The sequence below is a fragment of the Lissotriton helveticus genome, chromosome 3_1 (genome assembly GCF_964261635.1).
Source record: "Lissotriton helveticus chromosome 3_1, aLisHel1.1, whole genome shotgun sequence".
Lineage (NCBI taxonomy): Eukaryota > Metazoa > Chordata > Amphibia > Caudata > Salamandridae > Lissotriton > Lissotriton helveticus.
Window position 1 is genome coordinate 2,073,416,287 of NC_136061.1, and position 15,202 is coordinate 2,073,431,488.

At 39.5% G+C, this 15,202-nt stretch overlaps 1 long non-coding RNA gene across 1 annotated transcript in view; it reads right to left on the minus strand.

Annotated features, from left to right (window-relative positions):
- Positions 1-385: 385 nt before the first annotated feature.
- The window catches only part of LOC144825262 (uncharacterized), a 394,990-nt gene continuing 380,173 nt past the window's right edge, over positions 386-15,202 (minus strand). The window contains exon 4 of the long non-coding RNA XR_013609361.1: positions 386-463. This is a non-coding gene — a long non-coding RNA (uncharacterized LOC144825262). The remainder of the gene's footprint in view (positions 464-15,202) is intronic.

Below are 15,202 nucleotides of genomic sequence, written 5' to 3' on the forward strand. Positions count from 1 at the left end.
GTATTCAAACATTCAGGGGACCCTTTTCGGTCACTCAGCATTGCAAGACATGTATCTGAGTAAAAGAGATTATTTTTATATCAGCATATCAGGTCTATTGTACTGTTCCTGCTCTATTTCTACAGTTTTATCTTATGGGAGGGGTGGCTATCTTAGATTCATAGAGTTGGTGCAGTGGATAGGTGACTTAATGCGGTACAAACAGTGCAGATGAAGTATACACGAGTAAAGTAAAACAACTAGCTCTGTGTGTACTCTGTATATTAATTTTCAATTGTGCATTGTATAAAAACATTTAATAAAATCAACTTTATAGGAGAGAAATGGGGAACTCATGAAAATTGAACTGTGGCTGATTTACACATTAATTGTGGGAGACCCCTCACCTGGTTGGAACTAAATGTACTGGTGGTGATGATGATGAGTAAAATATTGCTCTTGTTCGTAGAAGGGAATCTTCTGTCTGCAATGAGAAAAAAGGTGTGCGTTAAAATGCAAGCATTCATTGGTTGTGCCAAAAAGTGAAGCATGTTAGGGCTAAGCATCAATAAAAACACCCTCCCCTTCCAAAAGGGGAATTTTTAGTTTAGATTAGAGATTCACAAATAATTACATTTCTTTATGTAGTAACATTTTTTTTAATCCTAGACAAAATAGGGAGTGGTGTATATGGCATCTAAAAAAATGAAATGTTTTTTCTAGGCGGAACACCATCGGCACAGACAAACACCAGTGCCTGGGCCAGCGCAGAGGTGGTCACTCCAGGGGCGGATGTGGTGCCACCAGTGGCCGCAGGAACTGCTGTTGGGGATACCTCGGTAGTGGCGGGCAGTGGTAAGCTATTATATTCCTCATTTATTGAGATTGCAGAGTAGGCTCGCTGCAGGGTCCATGTTGTACAGTACAAGTACACTTTACTGTTAAGAAGACTTACAAATTTAGAACTAAGTTTTTGTCAACCAAGTAGAAAACAGTCACCCTTCACTTCGCATTAGCAATAGCATTAGCGGCGGGAGTTGACGAGTAACCGATGGCCTCCTCTAAATTTGACTTCAACTCAGCTGTGAAACTTTTATCGAGAAGCCAAGTCAGATCAGAGATTAACTTGATGGATGGGATGAACGAAAAGGGAAAGAAGGGTGTAAGGAAGTAAGAAGGACAAGCAAGTTAAATTAATGATTGGCAAAGAATGATACGTGTTTTTGAATGCAGGCGGAGGTGGCTGGTAGGAATCTGATGCATGGCCGGTTGAAGCAAGGATGGGTGGAAGGGGAAAAAAAAGAGACCTGCCTGGGTGGGTGAAACAGAAACTGTATGTGTGCGCAATATATCCTTTGGGTCAAATTCAAATGCAAGTCAAGCACGGATGCATTGGTGGTGGTTTACAAAAGAAAATAAAAAGGGTATTTGTCGGTGAGAAAAAGTAAGGTTTGTCCAGTTTAGACATTAAGAAGAATGATTGACATTTACTTTGAATGGATGGATGCCTGGATGGTATCTTCCTCATAGATAGCATAGGTGTATGTAGAGTAGACAGTAGACGGTCACTGGATGAAGAGTGTTATTTTGAAGATCATGTAACACCGCACGTCAGTGCCAGAGTAGCAAAGCCGAGGAAAGTAGAAGTTGTAATTTTTCAGAATACTCCCTTGACTAACAGTAGTTTGCAAGCACAGCATATATTGTGTATCTAATGTATAGTTCACATTATCAAGTCAAGTCACAAGTGACTTCCTCCGGCGATTACGGGGACCACTCACTACCTATGTTAATAAATTTTTTTCAACTCTGTCATTCATGTGTGGCCTATCGGTGTTCACTCAATCAATACAAACAAAGCACCTAAAGTCATCCCCTATATAAGTAAATATCAAGTGAATGGATCGATGATCATATTATCTTCTTCATTTTTCTTTTGTAGTAGTCAGGGGCAGGGCAGGGTGAAAGTTAAATTAATTGAGCAGTAGCCCTTGTTGTAACAGAGTATGGCCAGTGCCACCATAATAGAAAAGTAAGAGCTTCCCCACCTGCATGTACTGGTAACAGTAACGCGAGTCTGCGTCATCATGGCTTGCGTCTGTTTTTCTTGGATGCCAGCTGACTGAGCTGGCATTATGCTGGCTTCCACAAGTTTACATACTAATTTCGCTAAACAAGAAAGAAGAAGAAGACTGGTGTACTGTCTGAGTCTAATGTAGTGAGTCCATAATTCTAGTAGAATTCCTGATACTCCCACTAATGTTAGAGCAAAGGCCGACGAAGTGGGACGTTAGATAGATACATGCCACAAATGTTATGTACTGTGCTTGCAAGTTGCTAGTGCTACTATGACACAACTTTCTATTGAATTATTTTGTAATCTTGAAGAGTATTGGTTACAGTATTTTTTTCTTTCTTCATATAGATACTCCTTCTAAACCATCGAGGAAGGAGTTAGCTATCGAGGCCAGGCGCTGGAAGCTGGAGGCAATTGTCGCCGAATATCGGCGGCTGGTGTCTGAGGAGGAGGAGGAGTCGTCTCAGTCAACAACAACAGCTGCATCCTCCTCCACTGCGCCTGGGTCATACAGCTAGCGCAATCCTCCAGCGGTATGGCGCCGTGGTCTGGCAGCCACCCGCCGCCGCCGAGCAGCTCAACCAACAGCTGCCCCCCACAGTACCTGCAAGGCGCGTGTGCACCGCCTAACCCTGCGAGTGGCCTACCTTGAGCAGGAAGTGGAGAGGCAGGAAGTCCTGCTCAAGGCCCTCCGGAGAGAGCTGCGGGACCACCTGGCCACAGGACACCGCCGGCCAAAGTAGAGCCTGTCCCTGGCCCCTTTTTTAAAGACTTTTGGGGCGTGGGTATTGGGCGTTGGGGTTTTTGAACTTTTGGGGACATTTATTTCATGGACATTGGTTGGGGTTAGGGAGGGGGTGAGTCGGATCTTGTGGGATAGTTTATTTTTGTTAGGGTTGAAATAATTATTTATTTTCCAGTTAAACAGCATACGCGTTTTTACTGTTTTGTGGGAGAGGCAGGGGGGTAACTGTAGGTTTATTTTCCTGGCACTTAACTGGCTGGTTGATTCAAATTGTCTAAGTAATCACCCAAATTTGTACAAAAGTGCCACTGACAGAGTTAGTGAATTCAATTGTCCTACTACTTTACTAGTACTACCATCAGTCTCCCTCACCTCCTACTTATTCTTTCTCCCCCAAAATGCGTATCTTACCTGTGATTCGTGTTTGAGAATCGGTCTAGGCACAGGGCTGGCTGCATGGCAAATGGCGATTAAGGTTGGCTATGGAATCCTGGATGGATGAAATGGCATCGTTGTGGTGGTAGTAGTAATGGTCCACACTGGCAGTAGCAGCATATGAAAAACAAGGAAATGAGACATTGAGTGGCCTGAGAGGAGCATTAGAAGAGTACGATAGTACAGTACACAAGAACAGTGCCATGAATTGTAGCCCAAGCAATGCTAAAGTATTTCATCAAAACAGTTAACCACTAGTTGCGTGGATTATGGCTATTAGAAGAACTAGTACTGAAGGACACAGCAGCGTAATCTTTATTCACATGTAGGAGGATGTTATTGATCATGAATCCACTCGATGGCGGACATGAAATTCTGAATTGATTTGCAAATACTCATGGGTGTGTGTCAAGCAGAATAAAATATATCCTTGGATTCCTTGACCTGCCTTGAAATTGATTTTCTGTTGCTTTTGACCTTATCCTCCCCAGCAAGCATGTGGAATTATTGGTGTCATTTAGTCACACCTCAATGAAAACCACACAGCCCAGGGGAAGAGGGTTAGGGTTTGAAAATTATATAAAAATGGGGAATTTTGGGAATGTTTTTTGGAGAGAGAAAAAAAAACACAGCATGGACAAACAACAAATAAAGAAAAACAAATCTTTGGATACGAAGATATCCATAAATCTTTTAAGGGACATAAAGGAAGTGCATGCATGAAGTTATTTGCTAAATGAATGGTTAGGTTACTGAAAAGTAGTATTTACTACAACTTACTAACTAGTACTAAACAATTAGACAGTACAGGGCTGCAGTAATTACACAATTTCACTTGCCTATCTGCCCTAAGAGAGAATAAACACTTAGTAGTACAACATAATATTACATTAGTTTTAAAAATAGCAAAGAAACTTATCAAATAGCTGTAGGGATGAATTTGAAGCAGAGAGCAAACACACAGAGTCACACTCATAGAAGTACACAAGAATAACATTATTTAAAATATAAGGACAAGTGAAGTGGATACTGTAACTGTATGTTGTAGTTGTCCTGGTCAAATTGGGAAGTTGCATGCATCTAGCCATTCCTCTTATTTGCGGTACTCCTCCATTCCATCGTGCGCTACTTCAATCAATCTTGGTGACCACACTAGTGTCCACTGCCTGCCTGGCGGATGCGGAATTGCGGATTGCTGTGGTAAGACTGACTTAATGTTTTTCCCATCGCACAGCGTAAGTGCCGGCCTGTAATTGTCGATGGAAAAACAGAAAGGGATATTAAAACACCCCAGAGGAAAAATATAAGGTACGGTGTGTAGTGCAAAAATAACACTTTCACTTTCAGAGGCGACAGTATTACATACATGCATCATTTCTAAAGTGCCTACTCTGAGTCTCTGTTTCCAGGAGAATAATTACCACACAGCAGGCCTGGGCAATGCAGACGGTCAAGGCAGGCACCACTGAGTTAACCAAACTCCATGTAGCATACCACTTTCACACAGACAGACAAAGCAGATCAAGTTTTATACAGCAAGCCACATAGCCGCAATTTTACATGAACCGCTGTCTGGACTCTGGCGTAACACAACACTGGCTCAACCACTCCATACCACGAGTAGACAGACATGTAGTTCTGCTGTGGTTATTGTTAACTTGTTTACCTGTTTGCCACTCATGAAATGGCCATAGTTCTTCCGTAAATCAACGATGATGATCCATCCATCCCAGTGAGTGACTGTGAAGATATTATGTAACTTTGGTCATCATGACTCATCATCATCATGGTGTTGGCAAACTCAATGTTGCTCATGCAGTCACAGTCTACACACAGTGAGTCCAAGGACATTTTCCATATTAAAAAATGCAACGTAGTGGCCCCTGCAGTAGAAGTACAATTTGTATTAAACAGGGTAAACAGAGTAGACTTGAGTTACATTTAGTGTGTAAAAGATTAAATAATAACAGAACACATAGGATTCATTTCAAGCACAACAAACAAACAGCAATTGCTTTCATCAGAGCAAGACAGCCAGTGTTGTCCACTGCATGCCATCTCATCATTCATTACCTGTTCCACTTTTTGTCAGCATCTTATTCTTAAGTAAAGGGCCACAGGGCAGCCTCTCGTGTCAATTTCAGAAGTAACAGTCAGCATAGTCAGTCATTCCAGTCCCACTTCTTTTGAGAGGACTCGTCTACGAAGCGACAGTTTCTTGATTCCACGTAATCCAGCCATCTGCCTTGAGGGAAATGGATAGGGGGAGTCTGGAGGAGGAGGATAAAGGAGCATGACTGAGTTATGAATTTGTGAACTTCAAGAATGCAGACAGCGGCACCTTCAATATGGAAATAAGACAAATACAGTGCTGCTGATGGATTTGTTGTGATTAAAACTTTGTTGTGCTAAAAGTTGCAAAACAAAGAAAGACACACAGAAATAAAAGTGAATATGGACGGAAAAAAAAGTAAGTATTTCAAGCCTAGGTGTCAGGTAAGTAAAGCACGTCCTCAAACTCTGTGAATTGAACTGGGAGTAGGTCAGCTAACACCCAAGTCGGTGTCCTCTTCTTCCTGTGTTGATTCACGTATTTTGTAATCTGGTGGTATGAAGTGCTGATTCATCTTGATCATTGTTAACCTCTCCACATTTTTGGGCGAGAGGCGGGTCCTTTTTGAAGTTACAATAGGACCAGCAGCACTGAAAACACGTTCAGAAGACACACTTGCGAGTGGGCAAGCCAAATAATTTATAGCCAGCTTGGTGATCAGTGGCCATTGAGGCCTTTTCCCATACCAATACACCAATGGGTTCTGATCAAAGAAGCCCTCTGTTGGGTCATCCAAATAGGCCTGCACCATCCACTCAAGGTCCTCCACGGGTGCTCCACTTTGTGTACCATCTGTTGCCTTTGCATAAACACTGGAACGAGCAAACCATTGATGAGTTATCCAATCCGCTTCCGACAATGTTATGGCTGGGCGAAGTGCAGGTGATGATACGGTTGCTGGTGTCGGTAACGGCTCTGAGGGAAAGTGACTGCCTTCGGCCACAGAAATGGACCTTGATGCCGGATGGCCTGCTGCTTCAGTAGTACTTGCGGTGGTCAAAAAAAGTAAACAGTCCCAAAGGTACAAAGGTACAAAGAGCAATAGGTCTCACTCTAGCATAAGTGAAATACACAAAGCAATAATACCACTGCCATAATATTCAATACACCACTGTGAACAAAGCTATTTTATATGGAATGCAGAATAAAAATAAAAACAAAAATGTTTGTTTCTTGTGTCAAAGCATATTTGTTCATTTTATTCAAAAGCAATACATAGACAATCAATATTTAGCTCACAAATCATTTTTGCCGTAAAAATACATGATTGAAATCTCATAATGAAATACATCACATAAATATCCCACAGTAAAAAACAGATTTTATAATACAGGTTACAATGTTCGAGAAAGTAGTTGTCGACGCAGCGTTTCGGTATTTTTTAAAAATTCTTACACCTTCTTCAGGACAATTTCTAAATAACAGAGAACAAATAATTACTTCACTAGTCATTTGTATTTTTTTAAAACAAACATATTGTCACTCGTGGTCAGCAGGCAGATATTATAGCAAAATACATCTTTTTTATATATACACCCTTTAATACAATATCATTTCTTCAGGTCACAACTATAAGAGTGCAATGATCTATTCCCGATGAGTGTTAACAAAAATCCTATATGGTGTCATTACCACTCACTTGGTGATATAAATTTTATGATTCATAGAGGAAAAACATATTATTTTGTAGTTTATCTCTGTACTCTCCATCTCTTATCACCTATGATGAAGGGCACACTGTCACAATATTGGATACGTCTATTTCAGAGACCCCATATCTATGTGAATTCTAGTAAATAGATCAGTTTGTCCAATGTGCATAACCGTCACATACCTCAACCGTAGGTTTTTTAAAAGATGATCTTTTGGATAGACTGCAAAGGTTTTTTTTAAACATGAACCCTTGGTTTAGGTGTGCAGTTGATACTGCTACTCGCATCCGATTGCTTCTATCCTTAATGGAACAAGAAGATTACAGCTATTAGAGTGTCAATACAGACACAATAGGTTCCCTTATATATAGTACGGCTTGTAGAATTAAATTACCTCGGAATGTAGTTATGTTTCCCTTAACATCATCCAGAGGGGCCACCGACATTCATGAGTGAGTTCCAATTAAAAACTAAAGAAATTAATATTTCCCTGTTATAATAGTCAAACGCCCTTATGGAATTTATAACCAAAGGTCTTTGGATAGTTACTTACCAAATGAACAAGAGAATAGCCATGTATATGTATATTGCTGTTTCTATCGCCGCAGCTTTAGCTGTTAATGTGCTTATTTTGATGGCAGATATCCCTTTGGTTTAGGCTTAAAAAATACGATTGGTTTAATTCAATCTGTAGGCAAGGAAATACAAAAATAATCATAGAATATTGTATATTCACCATTATGGGCAAAAAAACATTTTATTAGCTGATTCATAATTAAAACTAATCGTTTTCGCTAGATTTTAAGATATTAAATATCTAAAAAAAACATTGTCCATATTATTTGACCCAGCAACAACTAAGTGCCTAGTCATCTTGATGGCGTTTGCATTCTCTTCACGACTCACCAAGACTCAATAGCTACGATTGGCGGTCTGAGTATCAATAAATACATACAGTTTAAATTAGGCGACCCTGGCCATCTATTTATTTGTAACACTATAGTCTAAAAACAAACCGGAGATTTATCCAGATGAACTCCAGAGGAAAAACCACTTAGCATTTGTTAACAGGTATCTTATGCTGCCACTCAGCCACCTTTTCTTTACGGACACGCCTGCTTCCAGTTATCTCGCTAGGCGTTCAGTAGGTAGATGCACCCATTTCGCCATACATCAAAAATCCCTAGGCCCTCTTTGTAATAACACTTGCCTGTGATCAGTTACCTTACTTAGAATTCAAATACAAAGGTGCAGGCACGTTTAACATTTTGCGACCACTGTTACATGTCAAGCGCTGATGCGGTGATAGACATGAGTAAATAACTTCTTAGTGCTTCGATACATCTCACATATCTCTCTACAGATGAGGAAGAATGGCGTAATCTATGGAACTTAAAATAAAAGGTCATCAGGGCGGATCTGTATGCTGACTTCTTGGTAGAATATTGTAAAATAGGAATTATTCCCAAAGGTATCCAAGTTAACAATGAACCTGGGATATTCATTAAAAACAAAAATGTATTGAACATTGGACCGTGGTGGCCAATCGCTGCAGCCGCGACTGGATGCTGCTTATTATTGAAACGGCATATGAAGTTTTAATAATAGAACGGAAAGACATAGAATAACTGGAGCAGAAGTTAAGAGACAACACTGCTTTAGATGATGCAAAGAAAAAATTGGATGAAATCCAAGCAGACATCTCTGGTTACAAGGACTATCTTGTTAACAAAAAATCTAATAAACTTAGGAAAGATATTAACAATTATAACCCAAAGCATGTGTATCCTTACTTGCAAAAGGACTTCTATGATAGACCAAGGGAAACTTTCCAACCGCGCAGACAGTGGCAAGCACAACCAAAAAACTTCCCCCAAAAAATGGTGAGGTTTTTTGATACGTCTGACTCAGAGTGTGAGAATTCAAATGAGTCCCGTAATAACAAGGAAAGGGAGACATTCCCCGGCCCCAATAGAGAGAATTTGTCTTTTTTGGAGCAACGCCACCAAAATGTTGGCCAACCGAGAGGGAGAGGACGAGGGAGAGGCAATTATGCCCCCAACGCCAATTCCATCAACGTCCGTATACACGGAGCCAGAAGGTATGGGAACAATAACAACAAAGGCCCCAATCATTAACCTCTCACATAAAGTTCTTATCAAGTCAGAAGAAAGCTTACTAGGAAAGGGATTAGGTTTTTGTAGAGTACTGCTCAGCCTGTGCGTGTGGGTATAGAATGTAGAATATTGGAATGTTGGATGAATTGAGTACGAGTTGCAGTACGGGCTGAGCAGAGATCATACTGCTCCTGGTGGGGTTCTCTATTTGATTACTTAAACATGAAATAAATACCATCTTTCAACATATAAACTTCGGCTACCTGATCTTCTGTTATTTACATCTGGCGACGATTTAAGAAACGGACCTCCGTGTAAATTTCAAAGACCCTTTAAAAAAAAAACGAAACGGAACGAAAAGAGAAACTTTAAGAAAAAGGATCTAACTGGAAAGAAAACCTTCTACATAGCACCTCATGCGTACTGGCACCGAGAAGAACCCCACTAGTGACCTCTCACCGGTCGCCCTAGAAGTAAGTGCCAGTTATTTATTTAAGTTTAACAGATTATACAACTTTAAAAAGGGGGATAATTTCAAGCAGCACTCCCATTGTCAACAAAACAATTTATCAAAAGCGGTGAGGAAGATTTCGGCAAATTCAAACTTTAAAGGGCGCACAAGTGGTTTCTCTGCATGCCAATTCCTACAAGTCCGATCACTTGCAATTATAAAGCGCCTTTCTCGTAATGCTCATCGTCCTGCCTCACATTCAGCCGCTGCTTAGTTCTCCTCTTACTATCTGTTTGTTTTGACTGCTGCCTGTGATTACCGTCCTGCCACCTCGTGACTGCTTTGGTGCAACAAGCCTTTCACTGCCTTATCGGCATGTCGAGTTCTGGTTTAAAAGCAAATTATACTTAACCAGTTCGGGGAAAGAAAGGTAAACGGGTGACCCTCAACTGTGATGGAGAAGAGAGTGTTACAGTTATTTGTGCAGCAGCGTATTACCCGTGAGCATTTTATTAGTTATGCTTTATTAATTTTTCAAAAGTTGAGAACACTCAGTTCTTGATCACATTCTCACCGTTATTGGGCGCATCTTTCAAAGTCAGCGTGAGACATCGCATTCTCACCGTTATTGGGCGCATCTTTCAAAGTCAGCGTGAGCCATCACATGCATCAAGTCTTCTTTACTTGGATTCTCACTGTGACGAATTCTCAACGTCACTACAGCTGTCCAGTGATTTTTGGAGTTTACTTCAGCCATGAGCCACCCGGCTCAACGTCAAAAACGTACCGACATTTTGAATATGTGCATTTTCTTCACGTCAGTAATTGTTCCCTGCAAATCTCTTTGTATTGGTCTTTAGAAAGTTTTGTGGAGTCATATCAAGAAACCTTTCACTCGGTCTTCGTTGTGGCTTTTTCCTACGCGTTGATTCATTCACATGCAGGTACTGTTTCGATTAAATTCCGGGACCTTGGAGTGTTTTATTTAGTCATCCACAGGTACTGTTTTCTACGTATTTTTATCTGGACGACTATTTACACGAATTTCCTGTTAGGCTGTTTTCTGTGGGAACTTGGAACATCACTCCGACTCTACTGTCTAACACTGCCATCTAATGGTTTTCTTCCATCATTTCAATAAGAAAATGTTATGTTCATGCAATTTGGAGACTGTTAATGCTGATTTTTCTACCAATTAATTCTAATGCCTTTTCTTTTTAATTCCATTGACACACCTATAGGCACGCTTTTAGTTACAATTGCTTAATGCTTTTCTTCATCGTAGTACAACGATAGCCACGTTATTTGCTGTGTCCTCTTTCTTCATTTATTTTTAGTCCAGAATTTTAAATTGCGCAGGTACTGTTTCATTATATTTTAATCCTGCATATTTTCATAGAGTTTGTAACAGACGTTACGCCAATTTGCTGTTTTTACTAGTGCTTCAATTCACTACAGTTTGGATTTATTTATTGTGCATATTGAATTTAAATGTTATACACTGTGCTGTGTGGGTAGTTTCCACACCTATTTACCTATTTGAGGGAGATTATTTAAAATTTCATATGTGCCGTGTGGGTACCTCCCACGCCTTTCTCTCCAACGTGCTTTGAGGGAGAATGTTTAGAATTTCATAGATGCCGTGTGTTTTAAAATTTGGGAGTTTGTTTTAAATTTTAAAAGAGACATTTGAAGGAGGAAGGTTTAACTTAAAATTGGTTGTCTCTAAAATGTTTAATAATCATCAAATGATTATATAGTCACACCTAGTTATTAAGCTATGTATTTTATATGTGCCGTGTGGGTACCTCCCACGCCTTTCTCTCCGTCTTGCTTTGTGGTAGAATGACAAAGTTTCATGTGGTACCTCCACATCTTGCATGCATCTCTTGCTTCTTTAATGTGTTATGTCCACTTTTTGCGTGCATGCATCCCTTGCTTCCTTTATGTGGTATGTCCACATTTTGCGTGCATGTTTTATTTCTTTTATGTGGTATGTCCACATTTTGCGTGCATGCATCTCTTGCTTCCTTTATGTGGTATGTCCACATTTTGCGTGCATGTTTTACTTCTTTTATGTGGTATTTGTCATCTCTATTCTGCACTTGTTATTCTTTTTCAATATTCAACCTACCTTCACTCTGGTCTGGCCAATCAGTGTGCCCTGGTGGTTTTTGCTGTTTCTGCTCCTTGTCTCCTCTATTCCTTTACTTATCTTCTGCATTTTGCTCACTTAGCTCAGCTATTGTCTCCGTAAAAGGGGGAAGAGGGGTTTGTGTTGCCTTTTCGTTTCGTTGTGTTACTCCAGTGTTTCTCTTTCTTAGTTCATGCTTTGCTTTCACGCTTCTACACCCTTCTTCTACACCCTTCTTTGTGTTTTCAGAAAATGGTTTTATCAATTTCACTCCACCTCTTCACATGTTTTTGAAATCCATTTCTTTATATATTTTGCATAATACTTTGTATTGTAACTTATCGTTATGTTTTTGTGAAGAGTCATCTTTTCATTGTTAAGAAGGGAGAAGTTGTAGAGTACTGCTCAACCTGTGCGTGTGGGTATAGAATGTAGAATGTTGGAATGTTGGATGAATGTCAGTTTGAGTACGAGTTGCAGTACGGGCTGAGCAGAGATCATACTGCTCCTGGTGGGGTTCTCTATTTGATTACTTAAACATGAAATAAATACTATCTTTCAACATATAAACTTTGGCTACCTGATCTTCTGTTCTTTACAGGTTTGCTATTACTATGCCCGTAGACAGATATTCTTTAGAGAGAGACCTACAAAGTTTCTTTCGCAAAATAAGATTGAATGCATTCTTTGAAGATAAAGAGAGACTCCAGGTCCATAATAAGTCAGGTCTAAAATCTAAATCATCTTGGACCCCACAGATAAATTCAGTCAAAAAGGAGATTGAGGCTTTTGAAATAATCGTTGACAAAAGTATAAATGACCTCTTTAAACAGAAGATTTGGATATCACATGATTTGGAGAAAGATGAGGCTATTGCTCTCAAGAACCTTGAACAAACACACGAGTTGACAATAAAACCAGCCGACAAAGGCGGTAGTATTGTTATTATGGATACCAGTGATTACAATTGAAGAATGTATCTACTCCTAAATAATAAAGAGCACTATAAATCATTAAATAGATAAGAATGGACAGAACTCACAGAGAGCATTAAAAGGCTCCTTACCCAAGCCAAGGATGATAAGGTCATCTGTAATGAAGAATTCAATTTTCTATTCAATATACACCCCACTATTCCAGCACTATACGGTTTACCAAAGGTGCATAAGAATGTGTCTGATCCCCCAATGTGGCCTATCGTTTCTAGCATTGGGTCCTTAACTGAACCCTTGAGTAAGTATGCGGACGTGTTTCTGCAGCCCTTAGTAACTGCCCAAAAAGCCTATCTAAAAGACACCACTGCCATTATCCATAAAATAGAGGGCTTAGTTTTCAATCCCGAAACTCAATTTTTAGTTACTTTAGATGTAGATGCCCTCTATCCCAATATCCCCCAAAACAGTACAATTGAAATGATTGAAAGCTTATTTATTTCTGACGAAGGCGACTTGAGTGCACACCAGACATTGTAGATTGTATCTCTTTAGTTCTCAAAAACAATTTATTTATTTTTAATAGAGAGTTCTATAAACAGGTGAAGGGGACCAGTATGGGGGCCACTTGTGCCCCCTGTCTGGCCTGCCTCTACGTTGCTCAGTTTGAGGAGACACACATTTTTAACCAGTTAGCTCCATTTTATGAAAATGTCTCCCAATAGGCACGATACATCGACAATGTATTTTTTATTTGGACAGGTACCACAGAAAACCTATCAGAATTTATTGATTGGCTGAACCTAGGGGATTGTAACCTAAAGTTCACATCCCATATTGATAGAGACAGATGCGAATTTCTGTATGTTGTCATCAAACATGTGGGTGGGAGTCTAAATGTAGAACTCTATACCAAACCATCAGACAGAAACACCATGCTCCATTATGATAGCAACCACCCACCATGCCAAAAGGATAACATTCCATTTGGACAATTTTGACGATTAAAAAGGAACTGTACCACCATAAAAGATTTTGATAGACATGCGGATGATCTGAAAAGAAAATTTCTAGATAGAGGTTATCCCAAACGGATGATCCGGCATGCCTACAAGAGAGCTAAATATTTTAACAGAGAGAGCCTTTTTACACCAAAAGAACCCAAGACAAGAGAGCAACAACTAATCTTTGTTACTAATTTCACTCCTGTGAGCAATAAAATAAAAAATATAACAAATAGGAATTGGCACTTATTGACCAATAATAAAAAGGAAAGATTACGCAAACCAATGATGTCATTCAGGAGAAATCGAACAATAAGAAATAGTTTGGTTCATACTTACAGGGAAGAGAAATTTAATAACCAACCATGTATTAATCATGCACCACTACCTACAGGCACATTTGCATGTAATGGTTGCCTTAACTGTAATAATATCTTGAGAGGCAATAATATTGTGCACAACGAAGTATCTACTAAAATCAAGAGTTTTATAAACTGTCGCACGAAAAACTTAATTTATCTTATAAAATGTCCGTACAATTTAGCATATATAGGAGAGACGTCAAGAGAAGTACGCGTTAGGCTTAATGAACATAGGTCAGCGATTAGAAACTATAAGAAACGTGCTCCCCTCACAGAACATTGGAAAGAGGCAGGACACATAAGTGATGATATAACCTGGTGCGGCTTAGAAGCAATTGAAATGAATAGCCGGGGCGGAGACACAAACAGTAAAAGAAAGAACAAGAACAATATTGCATGTCACGTCTGAACACTGTTAGAAATGGCCTTACCAGCAAAGAAGATTGGGAACGAATTGTGTGACATGTTGTTTTTCCAATCTAGACAGATGACAGTTAGACACTTACTTTTTCAATTGACACTGGATGAGATTAATATAAGATAATGTCCTGATATTACCTATCCTATATATTATGAATAACCAAGTTTTATAGATAACATCGTAAATGGTGCTAGTAACAATGACATTAAACATCTTTTTTGGTTAATACACACAGATGGAGTTTGTCTAATAGTTTGTCAATGGCACAGTCTGAGGGTCTTTTAACCCATTAGGATTATATCTATGATGAGGTAATCCATTGTCAGACCCCATAATTAGGCTCATAAATATCATCCGAAGCATGGCCTCAACACTCTAGGAGCCATTTCTAGAAGAAATAAGAAAATATAAAGAATGCAGAGGTGACTGAATTTCCATAAGTAATTGATCTGATAATGCCAGTCGATAACATGCTCAAACCGGAAGACATTGCAAAAATCCGATATACAATTGGCACTGTTTCTGCAAGTTGTGGGTCCCTATATTCATACCTTTATTATAGAATTCTATCTTAGTTATGGATCCGAGTAGTATAAGAGCGGTGCGGTTATAGAATACCCTGTATTAAATGTGGGGGCGATGTGCAAACAGATATAGTTATTGAAAATAAAAAAGAGCGGTGCGGTTATAGAATACCGTGTATTAAATGTGAGGGCGATGTGCAAATAGATAAAGTTATTGAAAATAAAAAAGAACTAAACAACACAGATGAATAAGATG